The sequence below is a fragment of the Prosopis cineraria genome, unplaced genomic scaffold (assembly GCF_029017545.1).
Source record: "Prosopis cineraria cultivar Desert tree isolate PC_DT_omini unplaced genomic scaffold, ASM2901754v1 PC6, whole genome shotgun sequence".
Taxonomy (NCBI): Eukaryota; Viridiplantae; Streptophyta; class Magnoliopsida; order Fabales; family Fabaceae; genus Prosopis; species Prosopis cineraria.
Genome location: NW_026555337.1, coordinates 21,088,283 through 21,103,989, shown reverse-complemented (window position 1 = coordinate 21,103,989; position 15,707 = coordinate 21,088,283).

Sequence of the window (15,707 nt, the reverse complement as noted above, 5' to 3'; positions counted from 1 at the left end):
AAAACTAATGGATGAGTTGCATTATTTAACTTTGTATAACTTTGTATACATATTATTTAGGGAGGATGACATATATAGGTTCCAACTAAGGAAATGAATTACTTGCAAATCTTATTCATTTATAAATATTGAATTTTAACATATAAATATAGAAGTTTAACTTATAAATAGACTAATGAAATAATTAATTTCCTTATTTCATTTTCCCTTAGTATATCACATCCCGAAAATAGAGGGTGATCAGTATGGATGGGAACTACATTGCGCATTCCCAAAGCCTCAAAATAAAAATTCCTTTCATTTTAAAAAAATAAATAATCAAACGATATGGAAATTTTAACATTTTAATACTAATTGTCATAACAAAGTTTTAACATTTTTGTAGAAATTTTGACAGAATCTCCCCCATAAATAGGATCTCTTGAAAATTCTACAACACAAATTTTCATGAAATATTATATTAGTCAAGAGCTCAGCTCCTTTCAGGCAGGAAACAATATATAAATCAAAATAAAGTTCTACGAACAATCTATGTGGAGCAACTAATCTTTCATCTAAATTAAAATACATAAGATTGAAATATTTACATTAAAAGGTGACAGTACCATACAAGATTTTCACCCAATATAGCTATATTGCCCTTCAGAGGTCAGTAGTAGGATCAACATCAGATAACGGATCTTAGACCAAAATAAATTTTTTAGTGAATAGCATCCCCAAAGATAGAATTTAAAATAATAATTTCAGTCAATTTTTGTAAATTAGTGGGAAGGATGGGAATTCAATATAATATACTCAATAACTTTATAAATCTTCAATATAACCATCAAAATGAGATTAAACTGAAAACACTGAAAGCACTTTATGTCATCATAGTAGAAGAAAAATAATTTATACATAGGTGGATCGAAATAACATAGTAGCAACTGAAACCATTAAAATTTCAAATATATAAATTTATCCAAATTTAGAATTGTGAGGACTTAACAAAATGGGTAATAAACATGGACATACAGTCCACGAGAGTAAAATAACCAAACACGGCTTATGTCACAAAAACAAACGTGGACACACAGTCTACGAGGATGAGTAACTAAACGCAGCCTGAGCTATGAAACAAACGTGGACACACAATTCACGAGGATAAGTAACAAATGTGGTTCAATCCACGAAAACCAAACGTGGGTATAAAGCCCAAGAATAACAAACATGAGGATAAAGCCCACGAAATAAACTAGCTAGTTATTAACCACAGTGAGCCATGGGCTAACAGAATTACCGTTAGCAGCAGTGTTTTGTCTAGAGTCCTCTTAGAAATCACATTTCAAACATGTGAGAGAAATAATTATTTTTGAAATAAAATTTTTATTCTCAATATCAAACTTGAATGAATTATTTCAAATATATAAAACTTGCAAAGTTAATACATTAGAGCAACTATACAAACTTGCATTAATTGTGTAACCAAGAAATTTTGAAATTCAATAAACAAAGATGCCTTCATCAATATTAGAAAAATATATTTCATGAGGAAAAATAAATGCACATATCATAATGTAATTGTACTTCATCATTGTTCCAAAATTTCTAAAACTAAAATAATTCATAAAAATAAAATATTTCAATAAATGATTATTAATAAATAATTATATGGGATGCTATTCACTTACTTGAAATATCCAAAATTCAAATTTCTCCTCTCAACTTTAATCAAAATTCTCCTCTTGCAAACTCCCTATAAATCATATTAAAATTTTATTTAATCCTCAACCAGCATAATAATTCCTTTTTCCAACCTCACTCACCACCAATATTAAACTATAATACATTTGAAACTTTTTCTTTAAATCTTCACTAGTATTTGGTCAAGGCACCGAACATAAATCATTTTCAATCTACTCATAAAAATGCTAGCATTCAATATTTCACCAACAACTATCCATCTTCAAAAATTCAAAAATCACGTTATAAATTTCATAGACAAATATTCGTTCCAACATCCAAATTAAATTTCATACTTCCCACAAGAATTAATAAATCTCCATAAATATATAAAAAAAGCAAGTTCAACTTCTGCTAATAAGCACTTCAACAACCATCTTATACTCATCATTTCTCAAGTTTTATATCTCATCTCTTCTAACATAATCCTAACCAATTCTTCATTATCAACCAATTTAAACAAGAGATGAATTTAACTCAAAAGTTGATCTATATGTATATTATTATCAAGCTTTAAGATAATTTCTAGCTCAAATTTGAATTTTCCTCTTCCTTAAAATAGTACGAGTAACCGCAAAACATACACACTAAGAATTATGTAACTTCAACCATCCATTCAGTCTTTCACGCACAAAAACAATTTGAAATAGGTGAGCTCAATACTTCTTTGCCTCTATTAACATTAGCTAACATGGGAAGAAAAGGAGACAATGGATGCAGGGGAAAATGACAGCAAACAATCTATGAACCTCCCACAGCCACTAATCAATTCTCATAGTGCAGATTCTTCAATGATCAAGAGAAAAATTCAACGCTTCTACCTTAAATAGCTCACATCGCACGAACAGAACAAGAAGGAGGAAATCTCGCGTATGAACAGTGAAAATGAAGGACAATGTAATCATACTAATAGCAAAGAAAAACTATCTCACAATCTGGAATAAAGAAAGAAAAAAAGCCATGAATACTAACCAGTGTGGACGAAGCAGAAGCAAACACCAGAGATTCAGCTCTTACACAGCAACAGCATGAGGAGATGATGGCAGCGAACACGCGGGCAACCATCACAGGCGAAAAAGACAAGGACGAAGGTGCAGCAAAAGATTGGAAGAACAGAAAAATCAGAGCCCCTCTTCCCTCTCTGTTGGTCTCTCCGAAAAAATCAAAGGGAAGATTTTTATCAGATTTTCAGAAGGGTAATTTGGTAATTTTTGAAAGCAAAAAAAAAAAAATTTCATTTTGCTTCAGCCAGATTCAAACTTCAGACCCGTTGGAAGAATAGTTGCTCAGCTGCCACTACAACTTTCCTTCTAGTCATAATAATTCCAAAAAATATTATAATTACTATTAAAATACAAACTTATACACTTAATTTTATTATTATTATTATTGTTGTTGTTGTTGTTGTTGTTGTTGTTGGGTTATTACATAGTACTTCAAGAGAGATAATCTTTATTGTCAATAAAGTTTATGTTTTGTATTATAAAAATGGATATTGATTTGATACTGGATGAGATTCAAATTTGTAGTATTTAGAAAAATATTTATGAAGGTGTAGACTATGATATATAGGTAAATAATTTCTTTTTGTAGCGTTTGGTCAAATTATTGTTTTTTTATTTCTCACAAGCATTCTTCTATTATGAAAATATGAACCAATATGTATTAAATGACTTTGGTAACATTCTATGTTATTTAAATTTTTAGGTTACTTTGTATATTAAATATTGAATGAATGATTAAGCAGACCTTCATTGACTAGAAAGTCCAAGTCAACAAGATAGTGCCAAGTCAATGAGACAATGACATATCTATACACAGTCATTACTCTTTACAACTAATATATATATATATATATATATCTGCCTAATTTGTGACAATTTATTAGCATATGACATTTTCATACTACATCAACTTGTTATATGTCATTTTTATAAGGGCTAAAGTACAAATCTACCTTGGAAGATTTTAAGGAGGTGCAATTGGTATCCTTTCCTTTTCAAAGGCACAATGTCACTTTCATGTTTTTTAAAATCATACAATTTTTCCCTAATTTGACGGTTTGACTGCATTGACCGTTAACTTTTAATTCTGCTCGTTAAATGCTTAGTTGGTGGGCCACGTGGAGGTCCAAATGTGAAAGTGTGACCCATTCTTAATATTTTTATTCAGTCTTGTTTTTTTTTTTTTTCCTTCTACCTTTAATCAATGACAAACCCAAAAATGAAGAACACAAATAAGAACAGCAATCCTCATCAAGCAAGACCCAAGCTATGAAACTGTGTGTGATCAAGGAACCAAAATCAAAGAACTAGAACCATAACCAAGAACCGGAAGAAAAACAAGAAAAAATAACAAACACAATCCAAAAGGTTGAAAAAAATCATAAGGGGCAAAAATCCAATAACGAAGAACCAGAACCCAAGGGGAAAAAATAAAAAACACAATCAATCCTCATCTCATATTGAGAAGAATAGCAGCAAGGATTGCACTTTCGGAAAGCTAGAACAAGAAAAAAAAAAAACAAGAACATCAATCCTCAAAAAGAACAAAAATACCCATAAACCAACGGACCCATTCCTCAACTCCATCTCTAATTTGTTCGATGACTAAAGCTCCTTTGATTTGTTCAATGAATTTGGCAAGGAAATGGGTCATGTTTCAAATCTGGAGGTTGGGTCAATCAATTCATTTTTATTCATAAACCCAGAACCCAACATCTTCAAACTTGTTCACAAAACTAGAAAGTAGAAACCAGACCAAGGGGGGAGAGAGAGAGACAGGTAGATCCGGCAGAAGAAGTGCAGCATCAAGAGTGGGAGGAAGAGGAACCCACCATTGGCAATTACTGCTATGGATGCCATACCATTTGCTTGATGGAGATTTTCGATCTCCCTGCTCATTAGTTCAAGGTGGTCATGGTTGTCCTCCTTTGCGAGTTGTGGTCATCGATGAATCTACCCAAATGGGGGTTGTCGGCCACGGAGGAGGAGGAAGAAACTAAGGAAGTTCAATTCTGGAAAAACTGAAGAAGATCAAGAACACCGTGGGTTTGAGTTTTTAAATTTTTAAAATAGCCTCAGATGTGGCAAGTGATGTGTTCAGATTTTGCAAGCCATGTGTCTTGCCAGCTCATGAATTAATAGTCAAAATATCTCCTTGATAGTCAACGGAGTCCTAAAGGTACGACAGGGTGACATTGTCAATTTTTTTTTTCAAAAAACGTGAGGGGGACATTGCGCCCTTAAAATGGAAAGGATACCAATTGTGCCTCCTTAAAATCTTTTGGGGCAAATTTGTGCTTTAGCTCTTTTTATAACATGATTCAAAATTTATCAATGTTTTGTATAATTTTCCTTTATTTTTTTAATTTGAAAATTAGATTATTCTAATTCTTATTCATAATTTAATGTCCTCCACTTTTAATTGGTGCGAGACTGGATAACTACTACCAATAACCTATTGAACTTATTGGCTTCACATGCTTTTCCATTGATAAATGATAATAAAAAGTTGTTCTAGGGACATTATATTAAATATACACATTGAATTTATTAAGATATATCTAACTTTTACACACACTGCATGAACTTGATATATAAAATAAAATAAGTCATAATTTAAATTTTTATATGAATTATTGATAAATTTTATTTTATATGAATTTTTTTGTTTTCATTCTTGTATCCCATTTCTTTGATCTAAATTAATTTGGACAACATCTTACGAACACCTTTTTGAGGGAATACTTTTCACTGAGAATTTAATCATTGCTACATATCTAAGTCTTGAACTTGAGATCTCTTGTTAAGGTGGATCAACTATCTTGCCAATTGATTCAAATACCGCTAGTTTTTTTATATGAATTGTTGAAATAACCCTTTTCAACTTTGAGTTATATGTGGATAGACAATAATCCATCGAAATTTTAAGTCCTGAAAATCTCATGTTACTTTTGGTAAAATAATGGGTAAATTAAAAGAAGGATAAAAAATAAATCTCAACGAAATAGATAAATGATAAAAGAGGATGATATAATAGGGTAGTTATTTTAAAGTCCATATTTTTTGGCCAAATTATTTTGAAATCCATCTAAACTTACATTATTTTTTTTTTGGGCAAATATTTATAAAATGACCATAATGCCTCCAAAAGTAAATGATGACTTCATGATAACAAATGACTACTTTCCTATATATTAAATTAAGGGAAAATTCAATAATATAATCAATGTTTTAATGTATATTTTTAAAAGGGAAATTACACTAAAGTCCCATACTAGAGAATTAATTATTGCAAGGTCCATTGACAACTAAATTAAAAAAAATAACAATACATTGTGTTAGTCTTATTTCAATTGTCAATGAATCTTATAATAATTAATTCTCTTATGTGGGACCTGTATGTAATTCTCCTAAAAATAAAACTAATTGAAAATAAAAATAAAAATAAAAATATGTGAAAAATAATTTTACAGCTGAAGTTCAAGTGTTTTTATTCGAGGACACATTGTGTTTGTTAGAAATTGAGTAGCCTGGAGATGTGCTTTTTTTTTTTTTGAATCTCTATTTAAAATATAATTTTTATAATTGGAGTATAATAAGTGCCTTAAATTTTTATAATTATGACATTTCAAAAGATCAAATTGTTATTTATATAATTCAAAGAGATTTTATTGTCATTTTTTTAAAAAATTACTGATTTGTTAATTTTGTATATATTAAATATATTTTATTAACAGGAATTTAGTTTAGCATACGGAGCTAATTCCTCATAATATGGTGAACTAAAATTCAAGTTTCTACTGAGAGAGGTACCTGCATTTAATGCTCCACTATAACTTGAACAAGATAATACCTGCAAGTAATTAAAAAAAGCTTATATTTAAAAGCAAGTTGTAATTAACATCACAAGATGACATATATTTTGCTCCAAATACTGAAGGTTTCACATATTGAGGACGGAGTATTGGTCAGTTGATTGATGTATTCAACGAGAAAATGAATATGTTGAGGCTGGTCATTTTTTCTGATGCTGTTTAAAAACTTTCTACGGAATAATGTTATTTTAAAAATCAAAATGAATTGACTATTATCTCGTTTACAAAATAACTAATTTATGATTTGTGATGTTATATTTTGTAAATTTCAATGGAAACAACTAAAACAGTTGAAGTTTTATATAAGAAGCTAGATATACTTTGCGTTTTCACAATTCAAAGAGGTGGCGTTTATACTTTTTTAAAAAAATTCAAAAGCGAATTTATGATTGTAATTTTGTTATATATCAAAGTAAAGTGGAGTGAATGTTACTATGTCTTATACAAATTAAATGAAATGCTCTACAAATGAATTCAATGATAAAAAGGAAAGTAATTAAATTAAAGGCTAAAACATATTTTTGGTCCTATAATGATAATTCATATATTTTACACACTTTCACCTTTCTTGTCTTGGCTTTTTCTAGCACTTGTATGTTTTGATATAGTTTGAAATAAATAGGTAATATTCATTATTAAAGGGCAAAGAAATGTTTTTAGGAAATTTTCAGGATTTATTGCATATTTTTTAGATTATATTGAATATTATTTTTTATTCTTTAAAAGACATTTTCTATTGATTTTCTTGGTTTATGTTAGGTGATTATATGGAGAAGAGAAGAGAGAAATTTTCCTACTCCTATTTTCTAATCTCATCTTCCTTCCTTAGTTAGCTTTTCCTAATTTTTGTTCCCCATTTATTTTCAACACTTTTCCATAAATGTCTATTTTGAAAAAAAAATAAACAATTCATTCTTTTTTATTTAACCAAGTCACGTGCACCCATTATCACCCATTTTTCATTGAGGCAATTGAATACAATTGAACACACAACAATGTTCAGAAGGAGGGGACCGAATCCATCCATTTACTTACGGACACAGTTTGATTTTTTTTTTATAGAAAAATTTGATATTCCTTTCGAAAGTCATTTTGTATAGAAAAATAATTTTATAATTACTTTCTTCTATTTTTATTTTTACAATTTTATATTCATATAGTAAAATGTTATATATGAGAGAGAAAATATTTTTTAAAAAAATAATGCATTTAATAAGAGTAAATTGAGTTTGTTTGTTTTTTTTTTGGTTTCTGGGTAATATTAATTATTTAACTATATTTTTAAATTTTGCTGAGATATCTAGAAATGACTTACATATGAAACTGGAAGGAGTAAATAATTTACAAATTATCATATCCCTGGTCAATATACAAAATCTTGAGACATTTTTTTTTTTCAAATAGAGTCTTGCCATTTGACTGATTTTGATCACTTCAAATTGTTCAATTCCCAAAACATTGGGTATGTATTAGTTAAATATATACAAGAAAACCCCACAAATCTTAAGTCATTTTTTAGATATATCAACCAATTTCCAAACACTGCATAAATTTCTGAATATTTTGGATTAAAATTTGATATCAAATATATTACTACACGCATATATTCTACTTAAGATATACAACATGATACATATACATACAAATAGGTTAATGCAATAGAATTTGATGAATTTATTCTTAATTAATAGGGTTAATATGCAATTTGGACCATAAATTATACGTTCAAGGGCAATTTGAACCCTAAATTTTAAAAAGGTATATTCTAAACCTTAAACAATTAAAGTTAGGACAATTTCTCCCCTACTATTAACTTTCAACAAATGCCCATCAAATTCATTTGGATAAAATTGCACTTTAGGCCACAATTTTACATAAGTCTGTTGAGAGTTAATAGTAGGGGCGAAATAGTCCCAATTTTAATTGTTTAGGGCTTAGAATGAACCTTTTTAAAGTTGAGGGTTCAAATTGCCCCTGGACCTATAGTTTAGGGTCCAAATTACATGTTAACCCTTTTGTATTTTAAAAAGTACACTCTAATCAATAATAATTCAACAGTAATGAGAAAAAGTGTATTTTGCATATTATATTAATTTTTAAAAGATTTTGAAGGAGTGTGTAAGTTTATTGGTTTGAATTGATTGATGAAGGTGAAAATTTATAAAATAGAACCAAATGATTTTATGATAAATAAAGAGATAGAGAAAAAAAGAGTATAAAGAGGAATCTATTCTAGATTGTTCCCTAACAAAGAATAATAATGTTTTTTTCACTGATATTATTATGAGATTCCATTTTGCCAAAGAATAAATAGGAAAAAAATATGAAAGTGCACTTATAGCAAAATATTATGTTACGCTCCTATTGCTGCCACTTGATAGCATATCAAAACCCCACCAAGTAAGAACAAAAGTAGTCAACTCAAAAACTATCTCATTCATACCCATCATAATCTCCATAAAAAACTACTTTACTCATTATTACAATTTATAGTCTTCTTTTATATAATTTCATCATCATCATTATTATTATCATTTACCTTTTCTTATTCCTTCCTCTCATTTCCTAGGAAATTTGTAATATTAACTTAAACTATAGGTCCAAAAGTGATTTGAACCTTAAAATTTTAAAAAGGTTCATTCTAAATCCTGAACAATTAAAATTAGGGCAATGTCACTCCTACTATTAACTTTCAACAAATGTCCCTTAAATTAAGACCTAAAGTTCAATTTTTTCCAAATGAATTTGATGGACGTTTGTTGAAAGTTAATGGTAGGGGCAAAATTGTCTCCATTTTAATTGTTTAGGGTTTAGAATAAACTTTTTTAAAGATTAGTGTTCAAATCGTCTCTAGACCTATAGTTAAAGGTCTAAATTGCACATTAACCCTAATTAATATTATGATAATTGATTATGAATGATGGAAATATATTAATCCAAGTTTCTTTTGGTTAATAATATTTTAATTAACATATAGTATGTAACATCCTAGCCTACTACATAGAGATATCACATCCTAGTGACAATCCATCACTGCGCCCCACCGACTTTTCCCATGGTAGTATATGGGTTATTCCCCGTACCTACTATGCTAAGGGAACCTCCCCAAGTTTGATCCTCTAACCTCTCCTCCTTAGCAAAGTTGAGTTTAGAGGATCAAAACTAGGGAGCTTCCCTTAGTGAAGTAGGTATAGGAATAACCTATGTACTACTATAAGGAAAGCTGGTGGGGTACAGTAATTGACTGCCACCAAGATGTGATATCTTTATGCAATGGGCTAGGATGTTACACTTAAAGGGTGAAAGTTGGTCTGAAGATGCTGTCATGACAGTAATAATTACTAAGGTTAGTATGTGCATGAATTTTTATTCGACCATTAGATCTTTTTGAAATTTGATACACTTGTAGTACTTTTTGAATGTGACATGTGGGATTTAGAATCACTCTGATCTTCGATCAAAGTGACAAAATGGTGCACTTTAGAAGTTATTCTGAAGGTGCCGTCATGACAATAAAAATGCCAAACTTGTAATATGTCCAAATTTTAATCTGACCGTTGGATCTTTTTAAAATTTAGAACACTATTAGTATTCTTTAAAAATGACAAGTGATCTTTGAAATTACTTTAATTAGAGGCTAGACGGTGAATCAAAACCTCTTACATTTTTGAATGGAGGGCTATCATGACAACATATTAATTGCCCTTGTTTGCCTAATTTACTTACATGCACTATATAGTAATCCTTCAAAATTTTCTAAGAGGTTTTAAATGTTTTTTTGCTATTGTATAGATTGTTTGGCAATTTAAATGGTTTGTTTCTTAAGTTGGTTTTAGGATCAACTCCTTAACCACACTTAGAATATTTGGTTGTGGTGTGTTTTTGTTAACACTCAGGACAAGTGTTACATTTGGTATCAGTTTTAGTTTTACAATTCCTCTTTCCTAGTTGACACCCTAAATACATTACTTTTATGCTTTTTCTCTTATGCCACTAACCTAGATTGACATTGTTTTTTCTTTCTCTAGCTTGTTCCTTTAGGAGGGGAGAAAGGTCTATATGCGTGTGGCCATACACCTTTCAATTTTGATATAGCTCGAAGAGGAAGAAGTAGATCAAGGAATGAGGAACAATTACTACTTCCACTACTACCATCGCAGGGAACGGATGCAGTTATGGCTAGGCTGCTTGAAGTGATAGTGGATATGCCATAAAATCTCAGAGGTTATGCTTTTCTAAATTAGTATGTTGACTTAAGTGCTAGGCAGGGAGTTTCTAGTGCTATGGGAGCTCATGGACCAGTTGTTGATAATTGAGAGGATGACATATCTAGACCTTGGAAGGAATTCTCTTCCTCCAATCCGACCACATATGATGGTAGTATGCTTAGTGGGAAAGCTAAGGAGTGGTCGAATTGGATGTAGTAACTATTTTCTATAGTGAGGTATACATCTGAACAGAGGGTTATCTTGGCTATAATGCAACTTGTTATTGAAGCCAAGCATTGGTAGGATTTTGTTAAGCCCACGGATGGTAAATCTATGACTTGGGCCAAATTCAAGGAAAGATTTTATGATTTTTACTTTCCACCAGCTTTTAGAGACAAGAAAAAGGCAGAGTTTCATACATTTTAGTAGGAGGACTTAGATGAGGAGACTTTTATGAGAAAATTCAATAAGCTATCTAAGTTTTCAACATATCTAAATGCTTTTAATAATAGCAAATGGAAAGCGAAGAGGTTATTAGAAAAGATAAGGCCAGAATACTGCCAACAGTTGTCTTTGTTAGGTAAGGCAACATATGATGAGATGTGAAATCATTTATGGATTATTGCTCACCGAGGTTGAGACATAGAGAGTAGCTAGAGTAGGGATACAAGAGGCCAATTTTCTTCTAGGTTGGCTCTTATTGGTGGTGTATCCAAGAGAGTGGGTTTTAGACCTATTTCTTCTTCTGGTGGCTCTTTTAGAGCTGAGTCTTCTTTTGCTTTTAGTAATAAGAATTTTAATAAGGGTTTAAGATCTTAGGGTAATCAAGGTGGTAATATGAGGTTTGGGGGTTCTTGTTTCTCTGGGAATGCTCTAACACTTTCTTCATAAGCCAATCAGGCTTCAAATCTAAGTATAACAAGGTCACATTGTGATAAATGTGGTAGGGTTCATTTTGGTCTCTATTCTGCTTGCTTGAAATGTGGAAAGTTAGGCCATTTGATCTGTGATTGCCCTGATTTACATGAGAGCTCGAATTGGGGGAATGTAATTCTTGATAAGTGTATATGATATCTTAGGAGGAGGCTAGGAAGTCATCAAATTTGATCACTGGTATAGTTTCAATCTGTATGGCCTTGATTTGGAAGCTTTGTTTGATTGTGGTATGACATATTCTTTAATTTTTGTGGAATTTTTAGATAGAATAGGTATGCTTGTTGACTAATTGCCCTATGATATAGAAGTTTCCTCTACTTTTAACTTGGTTGGTCGATCTAGCATGGTGTGTAGGACTAAGATGACTTTTAATGGGCGATCGATTTAGGTGAATGTGATCAAATTGCTTATGTAAGGGATTTATTTAATTCTCAATATGGACTAGCTAACAGCTTATGGTGCTGTCTTGGATTGTATGGCTAAGACTGTGACTTTAGTAAAAGTGCCAAAGGTGATTGAGGAATACCCTGATCATTCTTGTTTTCTTTCTTTATTCTTGAATAGCCGTTAGATAAGGGATTTATTAGGCCTAGTGTTTCTCCTTAGGGATCCCATATCTTATTTGTAAATAAGAAGGATGTTAGTTTGAGATTGTATATTGATCACAGGCAGTTGAATAAGGTTATGGTGAAGAATAAGTACCCACTGCCTCGCATAAGGATAATTATTTGGTGCATGATCTCAAGTTGACTGTGGTGGTCTTTGCATTGAAGATCTGGCATCATTATCTTTATAGAATAGAGTTTAAGGTCTTAAGTGACCATAAAAATCTCAAGTACCTAGTCGATAAAAAAGAGTTGAACATGAGACAGAGATGATGAATGGAGTCTCTCATGGATTATAATTTTGAATTTAAGTATCATCCAAGAAAAGCAAATGTGGTTCGAGAGCATAGATTGATAAAGTCTTTAGTTGAGACTTCTCTGGGTATAACTGAGTTCTCCTTAAATGGTCTTAAGACTATGGTTATTTCCAATGAATTTTAGAAAGAGATATAGGATGCTCAGCTTCAAGATTTGCTTTTATTAAAAATAAGTCAAGACATTGAGAATGGTGAGATAATGGACTATTGGTTTAATGATGATAGGTATGTAGTTTTTAAGGATAGGGTGTATGTTCCTAATAATGAGTCTATTCAAAAGCAATTGTTGCATGAGGCATATCGTAATAGCTATACCCTTTATCCCTATGCTACTAAGATGTATCATAACATGCAGTGCCATTAGTAGTGGCCAGGCATGAAAAAGGATGTCATAAAGTATGTTAGTAAGTGTTTGACCTATCAAAAGGTCAAGATAGAGCATCATAAGCCATTGGGGTTGTTACAGCCTTTAGAGATTCCCAAATAGAAATAGAACAGTATTTTAATAGATTTTGTATCTAGTCTGTCGAGAATCCAAGTTAGTTTTGACTCTATCTGAGTGATTATAGATCATTTGACTAAATTGGCATACGTCTTACCAGTCAAGACCACCTATATGGTTAAAAATTATGCCAAGATCTATATCAAGGAGATTATGTGACTACACAGGGTATTAAGGGATATTGTTTCAAATCGTGATCCTTGGTTTACAATGAATTTATGGTAGGCTGTACAAAAGGCTATGGGCATAGATCTGAAGTTCAATATGTCTTAGCATCCACAGACAAATGGATAAATTAAGCAAATGATCTAGACATTTGAGGACATATTTAGATAATGTACCTTAGAGCTTTAGGGAAGCTGGGATAAGCATTTGCCTTTAGTAAAATTTGCTTACAATAATAGTTATCACACCAGTACTTAGATGGCTCTATATGAGGCACTGTATGGTAGACAGTGCATATCACCTTTTTGTTGGTATGAGTTGAGTGAGAGGACACAGATAGGGCCAAATGTGGTAAATGAGACTATAGAGAAAATCAAATTTATCCAATAAAAGCTTCTTATGGTGCATAGTAGATAGAAAAGTTATATAGATAATCATCGTAAAGACAAAAAAAGGATTTTAAAGGAGACAGACAAGAAAGGGGGTAGAGACCGCTCAATAAATGAAATAAAATACCTAACTAAAGGTTTTGTTTTCCTTTGAGTTATTTGAGAGTTATCCAACTTGAGTTATGAGGTTGCGAATACGAGTGCTATCTTTTGAGGTTGGAGATCATTTGTTTCTCAAGGTTTCCCTGTTGATGGGTATTGGACATTTAATTTGGGCTGGAAAGTTATCTCCTCAATATATGGGTCCTCTTGAGATTTTGAAGAAAGTCAAGTCAGTGGCTTATCAGTTAGTATTACTACCTCAATTAGCGAGTCTACGCAATGTGTTTCATGTGTCACAGCTAAAGAAATACTAGCCAAACCCGTCGCATGTGATAGAACATGAGGAGGTTGAAATTCAGGAGAATTTAACCTATCGGACTAAACCAAATCATACTATGGATGCTAAAGATAAGCAACTTAGGAATAAGACAATCCAGTTGGTAAAAGTGATCTGAAAAGGGATGACTTTAGGAAACACAACCTGGGAGACTGAGGATCAAATGAGGAAGGCGTATTGATTTAGTTGTTTCCCTAGGTATGTTTCTCTCTTTAGTTTTGTATTGATTTAGATTTTGGGGACAAAATTCTTTTTAAATGAGGGAAGAATGTAATACCCCAAAAATTTTAAAACTTGAATTTAACTTAAAATAAAATATCTATAATTAAATTAAAATGAAGAATAATTTGATAGAGGTTCAGAGTTTAAAATTGTTACTAAGAAAAAGTTTAGTCTTATTTTATTTTTAACTATGAAAAATTATCAAAGTTCACCCAGGCTTTTGTGCTATAATAAAAAATGTTGGGCTCTTCCTTGTAATTTTTCCTAAATTGCTAAGTTTAGTTTTTTTAAGGAGGAAAATATACCCAAAAATGAAAACAAGGAAAAGAAACAAAACACAAGAGACGAACGAGAGAGTGAGAGGAAGAAGAGAGGAGGAAGAGAGGGAATTAGGTTAGGATCTGGGAGACTTTATGGCTATTATGAGCACAGCTACATGATAGGTGAACTCCCTACTTCAATCATTTTTCTTCCTCCTTGGTTTTCTTGAGTTTTTGGAAAAAGTAAATTTTAAATGTTTATCCCTAAGGCTTTATTCTTGTAAGCTTTGGTTTCCTTGGGTCTTAGGGAGGTTGTTTTATATTTTTATATGGTACTCTAATATTTTAAGTGGACAATTAGATGAAAAAGAGTTTTAGGGCAAAAATTAAACCATAAGGTATTGGATTTTGCTCTTTAATGGTTTAATCCGATTGATTTAGTTATAATTGTGCTATATGAATCCACTAAAATTTAAATTAAGCTTTAGTTTTCATTATAAGGGCTAATTATGAAAGTTAGTAACATTAAGTGAGGGTTTTTGGTTGGTTAAAAATTATGTAGTTTGGAAATTAGCCTAGTGGTAGCTAATAAATGGTTTTGGTGGTTAAGTGATACTATGTGAATGGTTAGTTTAATATATAGACCATTGAAATAGATTATAGCTCATTGATCCAAGTTGTGTAGTATGAGTTATAGTCTTCTTTTATGCTATTTTTCATGATAAGTAATGTGGATCACTTATATGTTATAGGGATTATTAGTGGAATTTGTTTGGAGTCTTATTCTTGGTATAAGGGGAAACTCTTTTGGCATAAAAGATTGAGGTAACAGGGAAATTTATATTTTTTATTACTTTGCTTAGCTATTTTTGAATAAATATTACTAGCTATCATGAATTACATGTTTTAAATGATTAAATGCAATTAATTGTGTTTTATAAGGACCTAGTATAAGGGGTTTTTCTATCATTTGAATTTTCTATTTGGTACTCCTAGTCCTATTTGATGTGTCCAAAGTGTTCCCACAAGTTTGTGACCCTTATGATGAGATTTGAACAATTTT